Source organism: Perca fluviatilis, chromosome 13, assembly GCF_010015445.1.
Source record: "Perca fluviatilis chromosome 13, GENO_Pfluv_1.0, whole genome shotgun sequence".
NCBI classification, from domain to species: domain Eukaryota; kingdom Metazoa; phylum Chordata; class Actinopteri; order Perciformes; family Percidae; genus Perca; species Perca fluviatilis.
This window is the reverse complement of record NC_053124.1, coordinates 12,004,579-12,024,264: the sequence shown is the minus strand read 5'-3', so window position 1 is coordinate 12,024,264 and position 19,686 is coordinate 12,004,579. Positions and strand designations below refer to the sequence as shown.

The 19,686-nt window shown below is 41.6% G+C and overlaps 1 protein-coding gene across 1 annotated transcript in view; it reads left to right on the top strand.

Moving 5' to 3' along the window:
- dlgap3 (discs, large (Drosophila) homolog-associated protein 3) overlaps positions 1–19,686 on the top strand; it is a 141,483-nt gene that overhangs the window by 74,369 nt on the left and 47,428 nt on the right. Inside the window, exon 2 of the mRNA XM_039821143.1 lies at positions 1,576–1,650. The gene's annotated coding sequence lies outside the window, so the exon portion shown is untranslated. The remainder of the gene's footprint in view (positions 1–1,575; positions 1,651–19,686) is intronic.

The following is a 19,686-nucleotide window of genomic DNA, read 5'->3' as shown; positions in this document are numbered from 1 at the left end:
TTGTGACTGCCATCATTAATGTAGAGGCTGTAGTGTGGGTATTTACCTGCATATGTCTCAGCGTGTATGCCTGTACAGTATGTGCACCCTACATATGCCTCTCCATATGTGTGTTTTTGCATGAGTTTGACTGCATATTTTGCGTATGAGAGAGCTAGCAGAGCTGATCAGTGTCCATGCTGAGGGCTTTGTCACAGCTGACCTATATTAGATGAAAGCAGCTGGATCAGTGGCCTGCAGGGACAGCAAAAGAGTTGTGTTCTAATTATCTCTGCAGCTAGCTAGCGACACATCACACCCGCGCGCACTTGCACACGTACACACACACGTACACACTTTTCGGCAAATCAATGGGAGCTCATGAGAGCATCTGCCATGCTTCGCTTGACGAACGGCAGCAGCAGATCCTCCGTGTAGGATTGGCCAAGCTACAGAGCCTCATGTCACACAATGCATATTAAAATCCTTCTGTAATCATGAACTATGCACTGCAGTCTCTGAATGCGACTATGTGTGACAGAACTCTACTTTGCTTAGCAAAATATAAATATAATATAAATATAATTACCCTAAAACGCCACTAAAATTAAATCAGGCTATTGTTGTGGCATTTTAGGAATGCATCATCTTGATTCCTCATATGGATTCACACTGTATAAATGTAGTCTGTGTACTATAGCCGCTGTTGCCATGGAGCCTCAACCTAACACACGCTGAGGGTGAGCGTTAGCTATAATGAGGCACAAAATCATGACAGAAAGAAAACAACCCAGGGAGCTAATGCTAACAGATAATAGTAATCACTCGACTAATGCTAATTGCTAATGGGAAGGGCAATAAAGTGTGTGGAACCCCATGGCATGCTACCGCAGTTAGCTTAGTAGCATTTAGCATTCAGCTCACTCAAACACATCAAGAACGAAGGCACAATGCTTTGTTTTTTCTTTTGTCACATTATCCCCATTGGTATGAACACATTTACCTACACACATGTTCTAACATAAGGTTAAACACTCAGCGTTATTTCTGTGTAAGCCCAGTAAGAATTGATTTCACACATTCTGCTACCTTTAGGAGGTAATTGGACGCAGCACACACTCAATTAAGCGGTTCGCCTCTTAGTCATCCCCTCCTCTTTAGGTCTCTTTCTTCTGCTTTTATTTTTTCCCCATTTGTCACTCCCAACCCTTTATTTCTCATGTTGCTCTCCTCTCCTCACATGCCCTGTTGTCCCCGTATTTGTGGGTCCAGGGCCTATAGCACTCCAGGCAGGGAGTTTGTTAGTATCTGTAGCCTTAGCTAGGCAATCAGGGGAGCTTATGGTTTTGGGACCAAGAGGCACATGTGTTGCATCTTCAGGCACCGCCGGGGACTATTTTACAGGTCAGAGCTTATGAGGAGGGGTGCTTTTCCCATGACAGAGGAAGGGATGTACTGTAGAGAAATGAAAGAGAAACAGAGCTTAACGCTTCCTGCCAGGTATGATAGTGTTTGCACAGATCAGCTCATTTCATTTTTTGCAGTTTGAGTTTCCCTGATGTTTCTCTTGTTTTCTTTGTGTCTTCCTCTCTGCAGAGTGACCAAGAGCGAGTTATTTAGACGTCCATTTCTACCTGAAGACATGGAGCACCATTTCCTGATGAGACTGTGGTAAGTAGAGCATGTGATAGTCTTGCATTGCCACACCTTCCTCCACAGCACTAAGCCCCGGACACAGTGACGGTGTCTCAGCAAAATAGCCTTGGGAAGGAACTTGTTTTGTGTGTGTGTGTGTGTGTGTGTGTGTGTGTGTGTGTGTGTGTGTGTGTGTGTGTGTGTGTGTGTGTGTGTGTGTACGTTCAAAAGTTGTTTTAGTCATGTAACAGAAAACTCAGATTGGACAGATAGTCTAGCTAGCTGTCTGGACTTACCCTGCAGAGATCTGAGGAGCAGTTAACCATAGTCCTCATACATCCACCGGACTTTAAAATACCAACACAAAGAAAGTGGAAGGTGTGGGACGTCCAGCCTAAAAAGAGGGAGATCCGTGGAATTTCCGACAGCACCTGGACATTCCTGGAATGTCGTCAATATAGACTATGCATGTGCATGTGCACACACACACACACACACACACACACACGTGTATATCTTGCAGCTACATGTCACCTGTACCCACACATATTAATCCCAAGGGGGTAAGCGAGCATCCACAAAGCGTACCTCCTATGGAGCCATTTTGTTGCTATCAGGCCATCACCTCCCGTTAGCATCCCATTGACTGCCATTCATTTTGACGTCACTTTGACAGCGAATAACTTTACATCTGAAGCGTTCAAAGACTCTATTTGTCCATTGTTTATTTCTAAAGAAACACAACAATTTTATAAAAGGCTCCAATACCTTGTATCTCACGTTATGGCTCTGTAGCAGACGTTTTTGTAAAAATACGATTGTGTCATAACCACGGGACTTACTGTTGCACATTAGAGGAATTACCGTACAGTACAGGAGAAGCTCGCAGGCAGTTTCGACTTACATTAGCTGTTTAAGTTTAATTACTAATGTTAACTAGCATTTTAGTTAGCAATAATTAGCCTGTGCCTATGTTATCTCCTTACATATACCTACGCTCTCCGTCTCTGCAAGATTGGGAATGTTTGAGATTTCTCTTGGCACAGCTACCAGAAGACTTACAACTTTCAGACAGGTTGCTCACGTCACATCTACATCTTCAAGCTCAGTTGGAGGCTGCGCAGTAACGCTCAGCGCTCACCGGAAAAGTGCTTCTAGCCTTCACTGGTCTCCGTAGAAAACAACAGCGTCACTTTTTCCATTTCTTTAACTGTCTATGATTAATCCCACTTCTGTCTTTTGCGTCCTTGAAATCCCTCCCCTGGAAGAGTACATAAGGGTTCCCAGTCGAACCTCTCAAGGATTAAGCCACGACAGTGAAGCTGCTCTTAGTGTGACTCACTCTCTCCTCGGCCTCTAGTGTCTTGTTTGATCTCACATGTGAAGCATGTAGATGATTTGCTTTTGAAGCTGCAGTCCACATTCATGACCAAACACTAAATCCAACAGTTTGAGTAGTACCTACAATGCGCGTGTAGGGAATGCAGCAGAAGACACAGAATGCACTGAAGGTTACATAGGAATGCTAAGAGAGTAGGTTGGCCTTACATTTTGGAAAAAAACTGATGGAGAGAGTGATACAGAAAGAGAGAAGAGGAAGATGTCAGACGAGTGCTGGCTGGAACAGTATAGTAAAGTAAAAAATAGCAGGCAGTGCCGACTGATTGTGCTGGCCCGAGGTTGTACTACTATTCTTAGCCTCAGTCTCCTCCTTTCCTCACTCTCCCTCCTTTCTCCTGAGTTTTCGGTTATCGCTGTGACGCCAGCACTCTCCAGTCCATCTGGTGTCTGGAAGCACTCTGGACCTATCTACTGTCCCTCTCTAACTGGCTTAAACCACTTATCCATTTGTCATTTTGTTTATTTATCCCCCCCCCCCTCCCCCCATATCACCACCTTGGCAAATAGTCATGCATCCCTCTTTTTTGACCAGAGTCAGAATAACCAGACAATACGGAGCGCAGAAGCTTCAACTTATTTATAGCTAGAGAGAGAGAGCTACTTAGAGACAAAGTGTGGGGTTGTGTGTGTGTGTGTGTGTGTGTGTGTGTGTGTGTGTGTGTGTGTTCATTTTCTCTGATGTGATGGTGTTAAAAGGCAGAATGGGTTGTGATGTTCTATAAAAGTGAAATCACAGGCTCATCACAATGTAGTGCAAGCAACCGGAAAACCTCTGTATTCAACCCCAACATGGCTTTGCACTGTTGCTATGGTGATATGCTATGCCTGTCATTGCTGTCAGGGTGAATGCAAGGCAGTTCACATCTCAAGGGTGTACGTGTGTACGTGTGTACGTGTGTACGTTGTGTGTGTGTGTGTGTGTGTGTGTGGTATGTAAGCATCACACATTATTAGGTGATAAGAAAATATCGGACCAGGTGGAGGTAACGAGCGAAGACGTTTCCTCTGCCGTATCCATCAGTTTCTATATGGAGACATTTCATTGTGAATCTTACTTATACCATCGCCACTTACCATAGATGCACGCACTCATTAGGTTTAATCAGTAGTGAAGTATAAGTATTGTTGCTACGGTTACTTGCAAATGAATAGCCTTGTGAGGTACAAAAAGAGAAATCTAAAGGGTGGCGAGATGATAATTGAAAAGTTGTCTAACACAAATTTGTATTATCGACTTTTCTCTAATCTTTGCTTTTGTAAAATACCAGATCATTTAAAATCAAAGTCAGAAGTTAAAAGGGAAATTGCTCTTTGTTGGAACCGCTAATGACTGAAATACATCTGAAATGTGACAAGATGCCCCAACTAATTAGATGACTGCTTTTTTTGTATGGGCTCACAATCCAAAAAGGTTGAAAAGCGCTGGTTTAATCGTTAACAATGCATTGTAATTTATAATCTTAGCATATTTCTTAGTAAAATCTTAATCTGAAAAGTAACAATTACTACAGCTGTCAAATAAATGTTGAGTAGAGTAGAAGTACAAAGTAGTAGAAAACCCTCAAGTATAATACAAGTTCCTAAAAATTGTGCAATAATGTACTCATCACTTTTCACCCCTGGTTGCAAACGGTGGTTAAAGTCTTAATCAGGACTGTGGCCCTGTTTACACTAATACGCTCGCGGGTGAAAATGACGAAATATTTTATCAGATGTGCCTTTCGTTTAGACGGTGACGGCATTTTCGGGGCTTAAAAACGCAAAAAAGTGAAAACCACCCTCCAGAGTAGAAATCTTAAAAACGCTCCACCATCGCGTTCCCGTCTACAGGGTAAAAATGCACTGTGCAGGTGTGTGTCTGTGTGTGTGCATTGTTTGGAGCAATAACTCCACCTCCTCATTTGTCCAGACAAAATAGTCAGCTTTTGTTGTTCGCTTCGCGCTACTAGGGAGAGGAGTAGAAGGAAGGTTCTACGCATACTACTACATCGAATTTCACACACTTTTGCGTTACCATATGCGCGCAGATTCCCCCCCCCAAAAAAACGCTTGTCTAAACGCGGAATAAAAAGTGAAAACGCAACGCCACTTTTGCGTTTTCCCTTCAGATCGTTTCGGTCTAAACATAGCCTGTGTTTGAGGTGTCCCAGTATGTGGTTTTAGAAACCGTACACACTCGTGGCACCCACACAGGTGTTTTCACAGCGTGGGCAGGTACTAACTGTGCTTGACTGACATCTGCCTAACTGTCCTGTTAGTTTTACTGCACCCTAGAGTGGCTGAGAACACCTTTAGCATTTTTATCAAGTTACAGTCATGTTCACCTTCCATCCAAAATATAAGTAACAAATTAAATAGGCCTTTCATTTTCCCTGCAGACATTTTTACGTCACATAAAGAAAAGTACAGGTACATTAATTAATTAATGATGGCTGAATTGCATTGAGCTGCTTCAGTTTCAGGGTCCTGGTATTGTGCATGATTGATCGCTGTCATGACTTACTGGTTAGAACGTAACCATCATTACTGTTATTAGAAACACCTGTGACCTATGATGACATCTAATCAGATAGGTGAACACACCTGTGTGAGTGTGCAGATCCTTTAATTGACACCTGCCAGCCACTCCAAATAATATATATATATATATATATGGGACAATATTAAACCACATACAGGAGTTTGAATGTGTGCCTATGATTAATACAATTTATTTTTGGAAATAACCGGAATAAATAAGTGAAGATGCACAGATAATGCAAAATGCAGATGATTCCATAAACGTTGTATATAGTGTATAGTGTTGTATATAGAATTCTTATTGATAAATGTAAGCCCCTGCAACTGAAATTCATTGCTTTAAATTGATGTCATGTGAGCAGTATCTTGCAGAGATGAGTCACCTCCCTCCATTTTTTTCCCCTTCATTCAAGTTCCACTTCTGAATGAGTGCCGCGTGTGGGCGGCTGTGGCTAAGTGGTAGAGAGGTCGCCTGCCAATCGGAAGGTTGGTGGTTCGATCCCTGGCCCTGCAGTTCCATGCCGAAGTGTCCTTGGGCAAGACACTGAACCCTGAGTTGCCCCCGATGCTGCGCCATCGGAGTGTAAATGTGTGTGAATGTTTAACTGATGAGCAGGTGGCACCTTGTATAGCAGCCTCGGCCACAGTGTATGAATTTGTGTGAATGGTTCCTGTACTATGTTAAAGCTATATAAAAACAGTCCATTTACATTGTCGCATGTGTCTATGGGTACTTGCATGCGCATATGGATTTGTGGCTCTGTGCCTAGTCTCTTTGCTGTAAGCATATGGTTTCTGAGAGAGTAAAACTTCAAACGGCACCTTTACGTAGCACTGAAGGACATCATCTCATTAGGAATCACGTCAGGATGTGTGTAGTTTGGTTTGTGTAGCTGTGAAGAGGCAGAGGTAGAGAGCCTGCAGAAGAACAGGTTATCAATTGTGTTACTGATTATCTGCAGCGCAGCTTATCAGCAGCAGATAAGAGAATTAGCCTGATAATCGTTTTTCTCTGTAGCAGTCCTGCATGCCAACCCCTTTCTCCACAACTTAATACAGGAATGTTATTTGATGTAATTTCTTATTTTAATATATGACACAGCAGTAGAACATAAACTTACTTTTGTTATCATTCCCGCTTCAAAAAAGTGATTTACTCTCCTGCTTCTTCTTCTCCGAGCTACACAAACAGAAGGCCATCTGTCACTGTCAAAAGCTGTAGCTCCCGCTTTGCATTACTGACAGGAAAATGGACACAATAAAAGAGAGATAACAACAAAGCATGCAATACATGTGTTCACTATTTTGTGCCACGGGCCTCCTGTAGGTCTTTTAAAAAAATGAATTGGGTTTTTGTCAGTTTCAGAGAAAAGGCAACAACTTGAACTCAACGGGTGACTAAATACACAGTATTTTTTTTTCAAAGATGAAACTCGCTCACAGTACTGCCCCTCTTCTGTCCGTGGACAATGTTGCTGTGGTGTTTGTACAAGCAGAATACGGCATGATGCATTGTTATCAACTGGTATTGCTAGCAATGGCTGACCTGGCTAGAGTCTCTCCCGCTGTTGAATATAACGGTTTTCCGACATTTTACTGGAACGCGGTTGGGTGTGACGTCATTCCCAGTTCCGACCCCCCAACGATTGTGATTGGTTGAAAGAAATACAAACAACCCAGAACATTTACTGAGATGAATGATTAAAGTGATAAACAGAATTGTCCCAAAACTTTCTCGCTCATCTAATTTTCAATGGGAAGGTCAGTTTCATCAGCATTATTAGTTGTGAAATGACTGTGATATTATATTCTGATTGTCTGTTTCTCTGCATCTCTATCGGCCCATCTTTCCTTTTGTCTTGTCTCTTGGTGTCTCTCTCTCTCTCTCTCTCTCTCTCACATTCTCTCTCCCTCACTCCACATGATTAATGGATATCTTTTATCAATGTTGAAAGCAGGGCTCATCTGTTCTGAAATACTCAAGTCTCTTATCATACAGTGAAAGAAAAAGAAGAGATTGAACTATAGGGATTCCAACGTGTGTGTGTGTGCGTGTGTGTGTGTGTGTGTCAAAGGAAGTGAGGGATAGAGGGAGGCAGTGACTGCCCCAGCCTTCATATGATTTAATCAAAGCCATCCATCACATTTGGATAATTAGACAGCAGCATGGATCGCATGACCAGCGGCCATCGGTTAGAACACACACACACACACACACACACACACACACACACACACACACACACTTACACACATGCATTCCTACCCATCTCTATTTCTACATAGATGTGCTAGGACCAGGAAACAGTAGAGGATGGTCCCAACACAGACTGAGCTCCAACCCTGTCTCTCTGTGTGGACTCAGGACTATAACTCCTAAAACATGTTGGCAGAAATTTCAGACTTAATCAGCAAGCGATAGAGTTGGGAGCAGTTTTAGCCAGTCAGCCTAAGTTGGTCTCCGTCAGAGGAGTTTTCGGTATTTGATGGCCAATTAAATGTGCAGAATTAGTGCTGGCAGTCGGAGAGCTCTGCGAAAAGCCAGCTAATGACCCGAACACAGGGCCTCACTGCAGTAAATGTCAACAAAAAGTCATTCATTGTCAAGAACTATTGGCCATGAACTTTGGTAGATAACCCAGAGGATACAGCTTTCCGTTATCCTTATCATGGTCCCCAAAGGATGTATCCTAATGACTTTGGTGATGCCCTGACTTTTCATCTCGTGCCACCATGACGTGCATATTTATGGCTTTCAGTGAATTGTATCATTAACTATAAACGATTGGATGGATTGCCATGGCGACCCTGAGGTTTTGTTTGTGCCAGAGCCCTCTGCATTTTACCTTGCAGCTTGAATCTCGCAATATCCCGAGATCACATGAAAATCCATCTTGTCAGGCTTTAAGATAAGTGTTTGTGTCCGAGCCAACGTGGTTCGGACTACAGGTGGGTGGGGGGGGGGAATCGATACAGCATAGTATCTCGATATTTTCCGTGGCAATACTGTATCAATACACATCTTTGGGGACATCATTTGAAATTGGGAAAAATTGGTGTTGGATGAAAAATTAAGTTGGTAATAAAAGGTAATGAATTGCAATATATCGGAGAATATTGCAATATGTTTAAAATCATATCATACCGTGATGATATTGTATCGTGAGGCCTCTGGTGATTCCCATCCCTACTTTGTACCAATCAGCGTCCTGCGAGGAGCTACTGGAAGCTACGAGCGTGGTTTAGGTGTGTGTGACGAGAGGGACTGTTCATTCGAAACAACAAAGGTTTCTCCTAAAGAGGTTAGTGTAGATGCTGCAATAGCATCAGTAACATCGGAACTGGATAGTCTTTCCTCATTAAAGGGGCGCAATGCAGTTTAAGCTGTCGCTTTTTGCTCGCAGGTTTCTCTATAGAGCACCCCCCTACTGCTTCGGAATAGATATTTGGCTAAGTTTACTTGTGTCTGACTCCCCGCTCGGTCAGTCTACCGTTTCCTCTTTCTCGGTTCCTCCGATAATCCTTTCCTAGCTTTCTGCTTCTTTTTTGCCGGCTCAGCCATGACGATAGTGTGAAAAACTCCATCGCTACCCTTGTTAGCTGGTTCCCGAATGGGCGTATGTGTGCAGTGCTGTGAAGCAATTCGTTACATCGCAAGACCTGATATTACGCTGATATTACGCAGCTCGCTGGCCCTAGCCGGAAGCTGTTCAGTTAAGGTAAATTAAGCTAAAAAAAACTGCATAGTTCCCCTTTAAAGTAAGAGCAAGAACGCATTAAAAGATTTTCTTCTTTCATGTGGCTTTGGCAAGAGTTTGATAGACAGACGGTTTAATCCAATCACTTGCACAAGTATTTTGTGAAAGTGCCTGCCCATTTTCAAACAGTTTTCAAAGATAGCTGACATGGCTGTTACGTCATGAGATCATATTTGACTTTAAAATGTAATACTATTTGACTAATATTTTGCATCTTTAAATAAATCTGTAGACCAGACAAATTGTCTAACTATTTTTGCAGCGATGCTTAAAGGTGCATCAGGTAAACTGAGGTAAGATGTTGGTCCTGATTTGTTATCTTGGTCAGGCCCTGCCTTGCTGATAAGTGAACTGACACATCTTCATCGCAGAGATTCGAGTCTTTACCAAGCCCTAATATTGAAAATTGAAAATGAATTCACTTCTCAGTGCCAAGTGTTGTAAAAGTGCAAAGCTCCTTTATTCAAATGATTTAATCAGGAAAAATGTGTCTCGGTGGATTGTTATGATATATAGAATTACAATAAAATAATATACTTGTAGAGTATTGTTTGATTTAGACAAAACAGACAAAAAGTACTTAAAAATGTTCCCTGCATAGCAAATTTGCCTTGATCCTCCTGTGTGAATGCTTAATATGTAAAAGACACTCAATAACGACTCTGCCAATTACATGCACATCAGAGGATGATATGTATTGCGACAGATTAGCAGTAATCCTGCCCAGATGTAATTTTTTTATTGTGTTTGCTCATAATCAACTAACAATGCTGCTCTTATGCTTTGAGTGATCCTGGTTTCATGGTGAGTTTGTGTTTACATTGATTTGATGAGGGGGAGTTGGTTGGATCTCATAGGATTTTAAAACAATATAGACTAATGAATGTGTGAATATTGTAATGAATGCATGCATTATCTCTCTCTGCTGACTAAGAGCAGCAAGCTATCTTGTCCTTTTCCCTCTCCTCTATTCCTCACACATTCTCTCATTGATCATGCGGACGAGTGACAAGAATGCAGCGTCGAGATTTTCGAGGGGAAGGATGAAAACTTTCCGGCGTTTTTTTTCTTCCCCTCTTGTCTTTCTACTTCATCACTGCTGCGACAACTCTCCGGTCTTCTCTTTCTCTGCCACCTTCTCTCCATCTCACACACTCTAATACACACAATCACACGCGCAAAAAAAAGAGCCTGCTAAAAAAAAAAAAAAAAAAAAAATCCCTTCCTCATTTGTCATTATCACCCTCTCAGCAGGAATCTCTCGCTGCATTTCATTTTCAGTTGTGACGGAGTTGTCGGTGCAGGTAATAAGAGCGTTTGAGCCTAAAACAGATCCGATATGTCTCAGAAAGCAGCTGGTAAAGTGAGGAAGGTGCAGTTCTGAAGCTGTAAAATTCAACAGATTCAAGCCTTGCACACAGTGTGTGTGTGTGTGTTTGTGTGTGTGTTTTTCACACATGAGTGATAGCTGGATAGATAGATAGATAGATAGATAGATAGATAGATAGATAGATAGATAGATAGATAGATAGATAGATTTTTATTGATCCCAAAAAAATGGGAAATAACGTTGCAGCAGCAAAATATCACACAGCTCACATACAGATGGTGTGTGTATTGTGTCTAGGCGGAGGCAGTTGCAAATTCGAGTCAATTGCAGCATTTATGCTCCCACAGTGACCGGCCTTGCTAGGCACAGCTGAAACAACATGTGCTTGAAACACCACACACACACACACACACAAAGTGAGCATTAAGTGTTGCAATATACTGTAGTTCTTTAAACTACGCACAGACATAAATATAAGCTGGCGTCACTGCTTACTCACTTTAGGTGCATAAGTACACTTCCCATCTACTGCAGCGACATCTCAAAAGGAAGTAACAAACTTATAAAGAATATAAAGATGAACAATGAAATGATTACATAACCTGCTTGTTGACCTTAATTGCATGTCATTCCTCATCTGTCTCCCCTCATTTCCGGTCATCTCTTACTGTTGATTCCAAAGTAGTCTCGCTTTGCCAGACCTTCCTCCACAGCGCTGCGGCGGAGGGTCTGGCTAGTCCACACAGCATTCAGGGATGGGAGAAAAACGTGCTCTGGTTTATTGGCAAGATACAGACAAGACTGAGAGGACGAGTGCATATTATACAGGTATGGAAATAAACAGACCCAGTACATATTGTAGACACATTAAATCATGATTGCAGAACAGACATACAGATTGAGTGATTCAGTGATGGACGTCCTCCTGCATAAAGGACAGCGCCATTAACATTTTTAAAAAATGAGATCAAGATCAGGTAGAAATGACATTTAATCTCTCATCTCATTTAAAAGCCACTTCAACATAAACCTTTGGACAACCAAAACAAATGTGGATACTTTAACCATATTGTTTCAGAACATATAGGCTCCTCAGGTCACTGTAAATGACCTGAAAACAAACTGCTCTTCGGGGATGTCAAGGGTTGGGAAGCTAATTTCAAACTGTAGCTAGTGAAGCTACATGCTCTTCGTCACTGGGAAGTAGGCAAGTAAGCAAGTATGTAAATTAATTTACAGAGCACTTTTCGAGAGCATAATGTCACAAACTGCTTTACAATACAATAAAAAAAATAAGTAAAATGACACAAATTAAGATTAAAATGACACTACATTCTTATTAAAAGTAACCGGCTAAACTACAAGCTATTCAGAAAAAGTAACATGAAAAGGTATTTCTTCAAAAATATAGGGACAAAGCATTGGTTTTGCCACCCTGCTTCATACTGGAAAAAGTAGATTACTACTGCAAACATTATATGATTTTGAAAGTAGCTATGCTACCCGACCAGCAGTTAAACTAACATCGCTAGCATAGCCAGACACACCTAGAATACCCAGACTGCCCTCACCAAAAAAAACGGCCGTATAGGTAGTCTGTGCAAGCAGCACATTTGGACTAAGGGACCGTTCGGTATTTATGGAATGGACCACTAGAGGAAAATAGGGGAGGGTCATGTATTTTTATTCTTTGTTGAGGGGAGGGTCATCTAACAATTTTTTAGTCCAGTGGTGAGGGGGTGGTCTCCCAACTTTTGTATTCATGAAACAGCATATTTTTCCATGTAGCTCTTAGTCTCGGCCCTCCTGCGCTACCAGATGGGTCTGACCCATGAGTTTGGCTGTGGGGCACAGGGAGCACTGCTCCCCTGGTGGCTGAAACGGATAATTGCATTGTTTAAAAAATTAGTGGAATAATTACGTCTGGCATGACCAGATATTTTATAAATATCTTAAATAACACAAAACAACTAAATGGTGATTTCATATACTGCTTTAGTAAAAACAAATATTTCCTGGCTGACGATGGGAGCAGCAGGATGCAAAAAACGAAAATGACTGTTGCTAGTCTGGACATCTTAACGTGCCAAGGTTGCAATAAAGGTTTCCTAAATGCCATATTTGATGTCAGCTTAATAATTGATTGTGGGTTTTGTGTAGATTTGGACTTTTATGTTTATTCCACTTTGTTTAAACGGCAAAGTGGAGGAAGCCTAGTGACGAGTCCATAGCAACCAGTTTGTGTGTTGAATGTTACCCAGTGTGCTTTGCTGAATGGTCTCAATATTTTATTGTTTTATTTCATGTGAATACTAGTTTACTAGAGGTGTAACTTAGTATTTGCAGTAATGCAGGAAGTGTGCATTTACTTTCCATGCTTATTGTGTTTCCACAACAATGTTAGTGAGTATATCTACTGAAATGGCCACCACACCATAACAGAGGAGTGGGATGTGTCAGTTGAGAATGCAGAGGTTTAGTAACGTTTATCATTGCTGTAAAAAAACTATGGGAATCTGTTTTTATTTGCCAAGCGCAAACCAGTACAGAAGGTACTGATAATTTGTTGGGGGAGGGTCATGCCTTTTTTTCAAATCATTTTGGAGGGTCATAGAGAAAATTTTACTGGCGAGGGGAGGGTCATGTCTATTTTGGCTAAAGGTCCCAAAACTCCTCCGGTGGACCCTTAAATAAATAACGAACAGTCCCTAATGTATGTTTATAGTTAGGCTACAATCTCTAGTGGCCGTAGAAATTTTGACGGAAGCTAATGAGTAAGTCAGGTGACGTAATAAGCAACAACGTCCACGTATGCAGGAGGTCAGGGTGGATGGATAGGCCAAACAAACACAGGTCTTTTGCCCGTGAGACTGCTTTTCACGTCCCATGTGAAAGCTAAAGTCAAGCTTGTCTTATTTTAACTTATCTAACATATTTATGTGCGTAACTTAACTTACATAAGAAATATACTTATTTTAATCCAAACCATGAACTTTTCCTAAACTTAACCAAGTAGTTCTGTTTCACAAAGCTAACCACGTGTGAAACTGCGACCGTTTAATTCAACATTGTTTAATACATCGGTCATATATGTCATTTTGGAAATACCTGTGTCTGTCTTAAGCTATCGTACCAGGACTTTTTTTTTTTTTTTATTATATTTGATATATGGTTCTTTGTAGTTCATTTGGTTGATTTTGTTAAAATGTACAACAAAACAAAATAAAAACAAAACCAGATTAACACTGGTAATTAGTTTTAGTTTAGTTTCTGTGACAAAGGGAAAAAGAAGAAGGTAAAAACGAAGATTTGTATGTGACAGTGCAGAGGGAAAAGAGAGTTTTGGGCATACAAAATGCATCACTGAACTCCCTGCCTCCCTGACACTTGACTTTTTATCTTTTATCTCACTTATTTTACATTCTATCCCTTTGCATCGCCACCACATTTCTTCCCCCATATCCCCTCGTTCTCTCCATCCTCTGTTTTTTTTTTTTATCTCCGTTCCCCTGACTGTGCCCTGACACTCCAAAGCTCTGCTCCCCTCATTAACTCTCTTTCATGGGGCTGCAGATGACAATAATTGGTTTGAAAACAGAAGACAATGGGATACGAGGATTATCCCCGGCTCACACCCACCAGCACCACTACTACCCCATACCCACTTCTGGAGGACATTGCTGCTCTGCATCCTCCTCCGTACTTCCTGTCCTTGTCTCTCCTGCAGACAGCAACTCCACTTGTCCTTACTTTTTCTTGTCCTTTGTTTCATAATTGCTCGTTGGTCCCCTCACTTCGCCCACATCATTCCTTAACCCCTTTCAAACTGTTTTTTTTTTTTAACTCTCTTGAACTTTACCACACATACACACACTCTCCAACCCCTTCTCCCCTCTTTCTTTGTTCAAATTTTCTCAGAGAGCTGTGAGATGAGTCCCCATAGGGATAAATCTTCTGTTCCTGACAAGAGTGGAAGTGACACTACTGACACACTCTCGCGTGCACACGCACAGAAAGAGAGTTCTGTGAAATGATGACATTTGATTAAACAGTGTGACTAATGTGATGTCATCTTTCCAAGTAAACCATACACCCTGTGACAGAGTAATGGAGGAAAATGGAACAGAGAGAGGGCAAAGACGGGGAGGGGAGAGGAGGTGAGATAAGAACAGGATGCGTGAGGCGTGAGAGGTGAAAATAAAAAACAAGCCCGAAAGGTACACCATCAGCCAAGTTCACCTCATGCAGAGGGGCAGAGAAATGTCAAGAGCTGTTGTTCCAATCCTTCTCTCCATCACCATGTTTTTCCCTGTCATTCTATCCCTCCGTCACCTTCTCCCCCATCTGTTTTCTCCTCATTTCCATTTGTCCTAAAGTCACTCTCTCCATTGCTCTGGCTTATCCCCCTCTCTCCGTCTGTAGTCTCTCCATCTCTTCCCTCCGGTGAGGGCTCTCAGGTTTCGGCTGTAACCGCTTTAGCGCAAGGGATAATGGTTTGAAATTCACTCCCAGCTCCTCTCTGCTGGTCAGGAGGCCCACTCATCTACAAGCACAGAGAAGTAATTTGAGTGTGTGTGCGTGTGTGTGTGTGTGTGTCTGTGCGTGCAAAGGTCCTGTAGATTTTGATCACTTTTTTCCGCCACACTGCCTGTAAGTGTGTGTGCTTCCTCCTTTCTGATTGCATTCATGCAAATATATGCATGTGTTTGCATTATTTGTGTGCAAAATGTGGATAGAGAGCCGACAAAACTTTCTGTGTGTGTGTGTGTGTGTGTGTGTGTGTGTGTGTGTGTGTGTGTGTTTACAATACACAATCTGATGCTGTATGGGGATCATCTAATATGTTACGTAACCCCATATCAAAGTTTAACGCCCCTTCCATCCAGAAATAATGAGCACACACACACACACACTAATGCACACTCTGTTGATGATGCAGAAAACTCGGAAGCGACACCCCCTCTGCCCCCCTTCCCTCTGTGGCACCATGGTGTAAGACTCCAATACTCCACCTCCCTGGAGTATGAATAATGTAGGGATCCCATATGTGTCAGCTTGTAAAACTAGATCACCAACTGTGGGCCTGAGGAAGCTTGGTAGGCCCAGGGGTGCCCAAGGGCCTCCAGGGTGGGGGGGGGTGGGGGTTGGGTTGAGGCTAAGCAGGACCAGGCAGACTGTCGACCGTGCGGTGCCTCACCTCAGGGTGACAAATACGCAGGGGGGACTGTAGTGGCCTGCAGCCTGTAGCTTTTAGTTTAGTCTAACTTCACTACTAACTGTTTTTAGGGATAAGCTAAAAGCAACTGTATTGAATGACAGAGAAAGTTAGCCACTAGCTGGTGAACATAGTGGAGCATTTATTTGCTAAAGAGTCAGATATTTCAGGGAGGTATTTCAGGAGTTGGTAGTGACCAAAAACAGAGCTAAAAGAAAGTGAATATTGGACTTACATTTGTCCGGTGGACAGAAACATGACTCCATATGAATGCTAAAGTTGCTCTGCTGTACGCTAACACATTCACCATATCAACCAAAATGGTGATAATATGTCATTGTTGTGTTCACAGTTTGTTTCCACTGCCCCCAAGTGGCCAAAAACTTGAGCGTGATAGTAAATTACTTTTTAATGTGTACACTGCATTAAAACCAAGCGGCAACCTCTGGGTCTAAAAAGTGAAGCCAATGCCAAGTGCCTTATACCTTCATTCTTTCTAATGGCCAGTAGGAGGCCACTCCAATGGTTTTAAAAGGAACTCCTTTGTGTTGGAATTTTAATCTCCGGTGCATTTATGAGGACTATGGTTAACTGCTCCTCAGATCTCTGCAGGGTAAAATCCAGACAGCTAGCTAGACTATCTGTCCAATCTGAGTTTTCTGATACATGACTAAAACAACTTTTGATTGTAAACATGTTCCACCATTCCGGTTTAAAGAAATGCCAATAAACCAGAGCACTAGCCTGACCCTCCTCGGCAAAGGTCTGGCAAATCGAGACTTATAAGAAAATACCCCTAATTCTCACTTGATTTAATACCTCATTAAACATTTTCGGGTGTGACTACCTTGTGATTAACAAATCACTACCACTGCGGTGTCCTCCGGTTTTCAGTCAGATTCACACCACGCTCCTCCCCAGTGTAGGTTTTGTGGTTCTGGTGCTGGTTCGGGCCTGGCCCCAGTGGCCAGGGTCGATTTAGGATTAATTCAAGTTGTCTCAGGCTGTACCTTTAACCTTCGTGTTTGTTTAATGGTAGGCCAGAAATAATTTACAGGAGTCCTCTAGTTGAAGCCAATCATCTTTAGTGACAATATTGCAAGTAGTTACAGCTTATGCATAAGGAATCTTCAAGACAATCCTCTCTCGCCCCACCGCCAACAGTCTTTCCGGGAGTCCGAATGCCCGACCTCACATTACCCTCTCTCTTTATTCTTCTTCAGATTCCTCCTTCTGCAATGATGTATGTGCCGTTATCAGTGCACCTGGTCCAGGCCTCCGGTTCCCACCGCAATTCGCGCAGATCCATCACTAGACCATTGTTCTCTATGCGTATCTGGCCAGTTAATTTTGATACTGCGTTAATGAATTTACTGGGCGCTTCTCCGATCCAGCTGCACCCCCCAACAAGTCTTATCACTATCACTCCAAGGCCTTTAGACACAGAGAAAGCAAGGTCAAGGTGGCTTGAGACTCTTCTTACTAATTTTCAACCAAATATATTCTTCACCAGCTTCACTCGCTTTTAAAAATATGTTCACTTCTGGCTGCAAAAATCCAAGATGTCGACGGCCAAAATGTAAAACTTGAGGCTTCGGCACTCCACAAACCAATGGGTGACGTCACGGTGGCTATGTCCACTTCTTTTATACAGTCTATGATTAACATAGATTCTGCTGTGTTAGCTTTCTTCCCAAAGAAAATTATCCTTGTCAACCTTTTAACCATAGCCATTGTAATCTTAAAACACCTTTATACAATAGGGAGATTGTTCTACATATTATTTCTTGCACCATGCTGGTGAAATCTAAAGAATAAATGTCTACAGGGACCAATTTGTGCTACATTGGCTATTTCTGTACTTCAATCATTAGGATTCAACCTGCAGATCTCAGACAGCCTTGTCTGCCAGTGAAAGTTCAGTGTCACTCGGATTCGTCTAAATGATTTTCCAATATACTTACAAAGTGAAAGGTACTGTCACTCTTTTTTTAAGTGCCCTCTTTACTCTGAATACTTCATATACCTTGTCTGCACATCTTAGTCAAGTTTAAATTCAGCATATTGGTAACACAGCTCACTTAGTTTTTACTCTATTACTTACACGAGTAACATCAAACTGTTTGCTTCGGTCATTCAGGTCTTTGTCTCAGAGAAACACGTTTGATTGTTAGTTGACTAATTCAAAAGTTCTTTTTCACATCTGCAACTATTATACAATAATACTGCAAAAGTCCAACAATGATGCCAGGACTTTTCTGCACTTGTTAAATGAATAGTTTAACATTTTAAGCAATACCCTTATTCGCTTTCTAGCTGAGAATTAGATGATATGGTTAATACCACTCTCATATCTGTATGTTAAATATGGAGCTACAGTCAGTTGGTTAGCCTAACTTAGCATAACAAGGAAAAGCTAGCTTCACTCTGTCCAAAGGTCATTTTTAGACTGGTTACTGGTACGGATATTCAATAATCGATTAGTTGTCAACTATTAAATTAATCGGCAACTATTTTGATGACCGATTAAAAAAGTTAAAGATTCTCTGATTCCAGCTTCTTAAATGTGAAGATTTTCTAGTTTCTTCACTCCTTTTCGTTTCAAATATTTTTATTTTGAAGCTTAATTTCAAAAATCAAGTTAAGGATAGATAAGGAAGGGGGAAAAAAAACTAACAAACAAGAGGCCCTAATCCGTACCCACAATAACTTACCCCGGACTGCGATCAAGGTTCTGCGTATACTGTAAGATAAAATACCAAAGGTTGCCAAATGTTCTCAAAGTCTTTTAGTTTGTCCTTAAGGATGAACTGGATCCTCTCAAGGTGGAGTGTGTCCATCATCTCTGTGAGCCATAACTTCAGTGTTGGTCCCTCTTTTTCCAACTCAAAAGGATAAACTTTTTTGCAGTGAGAATTCCATATGCCAAGAAGTGCTGTTGTGCCAGTGTCAGTTTCTTTGCTTCGTTGGATATCCCTAAGATTACTAAAACTGGATCTGGGACAATTTGAATATTTAACACCTTAGACAGAAACTAAACTATAGATATCACTCCAGTAACCTTGTATTCTGCAACAAAGAACATAACTATTAAGTAAATTACCAACATGTGTGTCACATTTTTCACACAGAAGAGAGAGCTCAGGGAATATCCTACTGTCTTTCATGGGAATAATGTAGCCTATGTAGCATTTTAAACTGTATTAGACAGTGACGTGCGTTTATGGACTACTTGTGGATCTATGCTAAACTCTCATTCCATCGGCCATTTTGTATGTTCGGACCTAGCTCTTTTTCTCAATCCGCTTTAACAGTGGCAGTAGTTGGTTATCTCTTGGAACTTATCATATTAACAGGATATTATGTGATCTGACCTCCCTAGCTCACCTAGGCAGTCATCTAACTTATCTGGCCCTGCTTTCTCAAACTGAGGACGATGTGTTCTTACATAATTTCTCACTTCAAAGAATCTGAATAAATGGTGTTTTGGTAAACCATATTTTTGTTGTAGCTGATGAAAAGATGCAAATGATCCTTCTATATATAAGTCACCTACATTACAAATACCAAGTTCTTTCTACATATCAAAGACCATGTCTAGACAAGAAGGAGGGAAGGAAGTGTTTGCTGATATTGGCAACCAGAGAGAGATCGCTCTGAGTTTAAAGTTCTTTGACATTCTTTTTCCAAATCCTTTTTGTGTTGTATATTACCGGGTTGTGCTTGTAACATGTTCTGTTAAGAGGAGTTGGAGATAAAATTACAGCACCGACTGAATATGGCAGACAGTCCTCTTGCTCAATTTCCAGCCGTTCGACAAAAAAGCAGTATCATCTAACACGGATGCA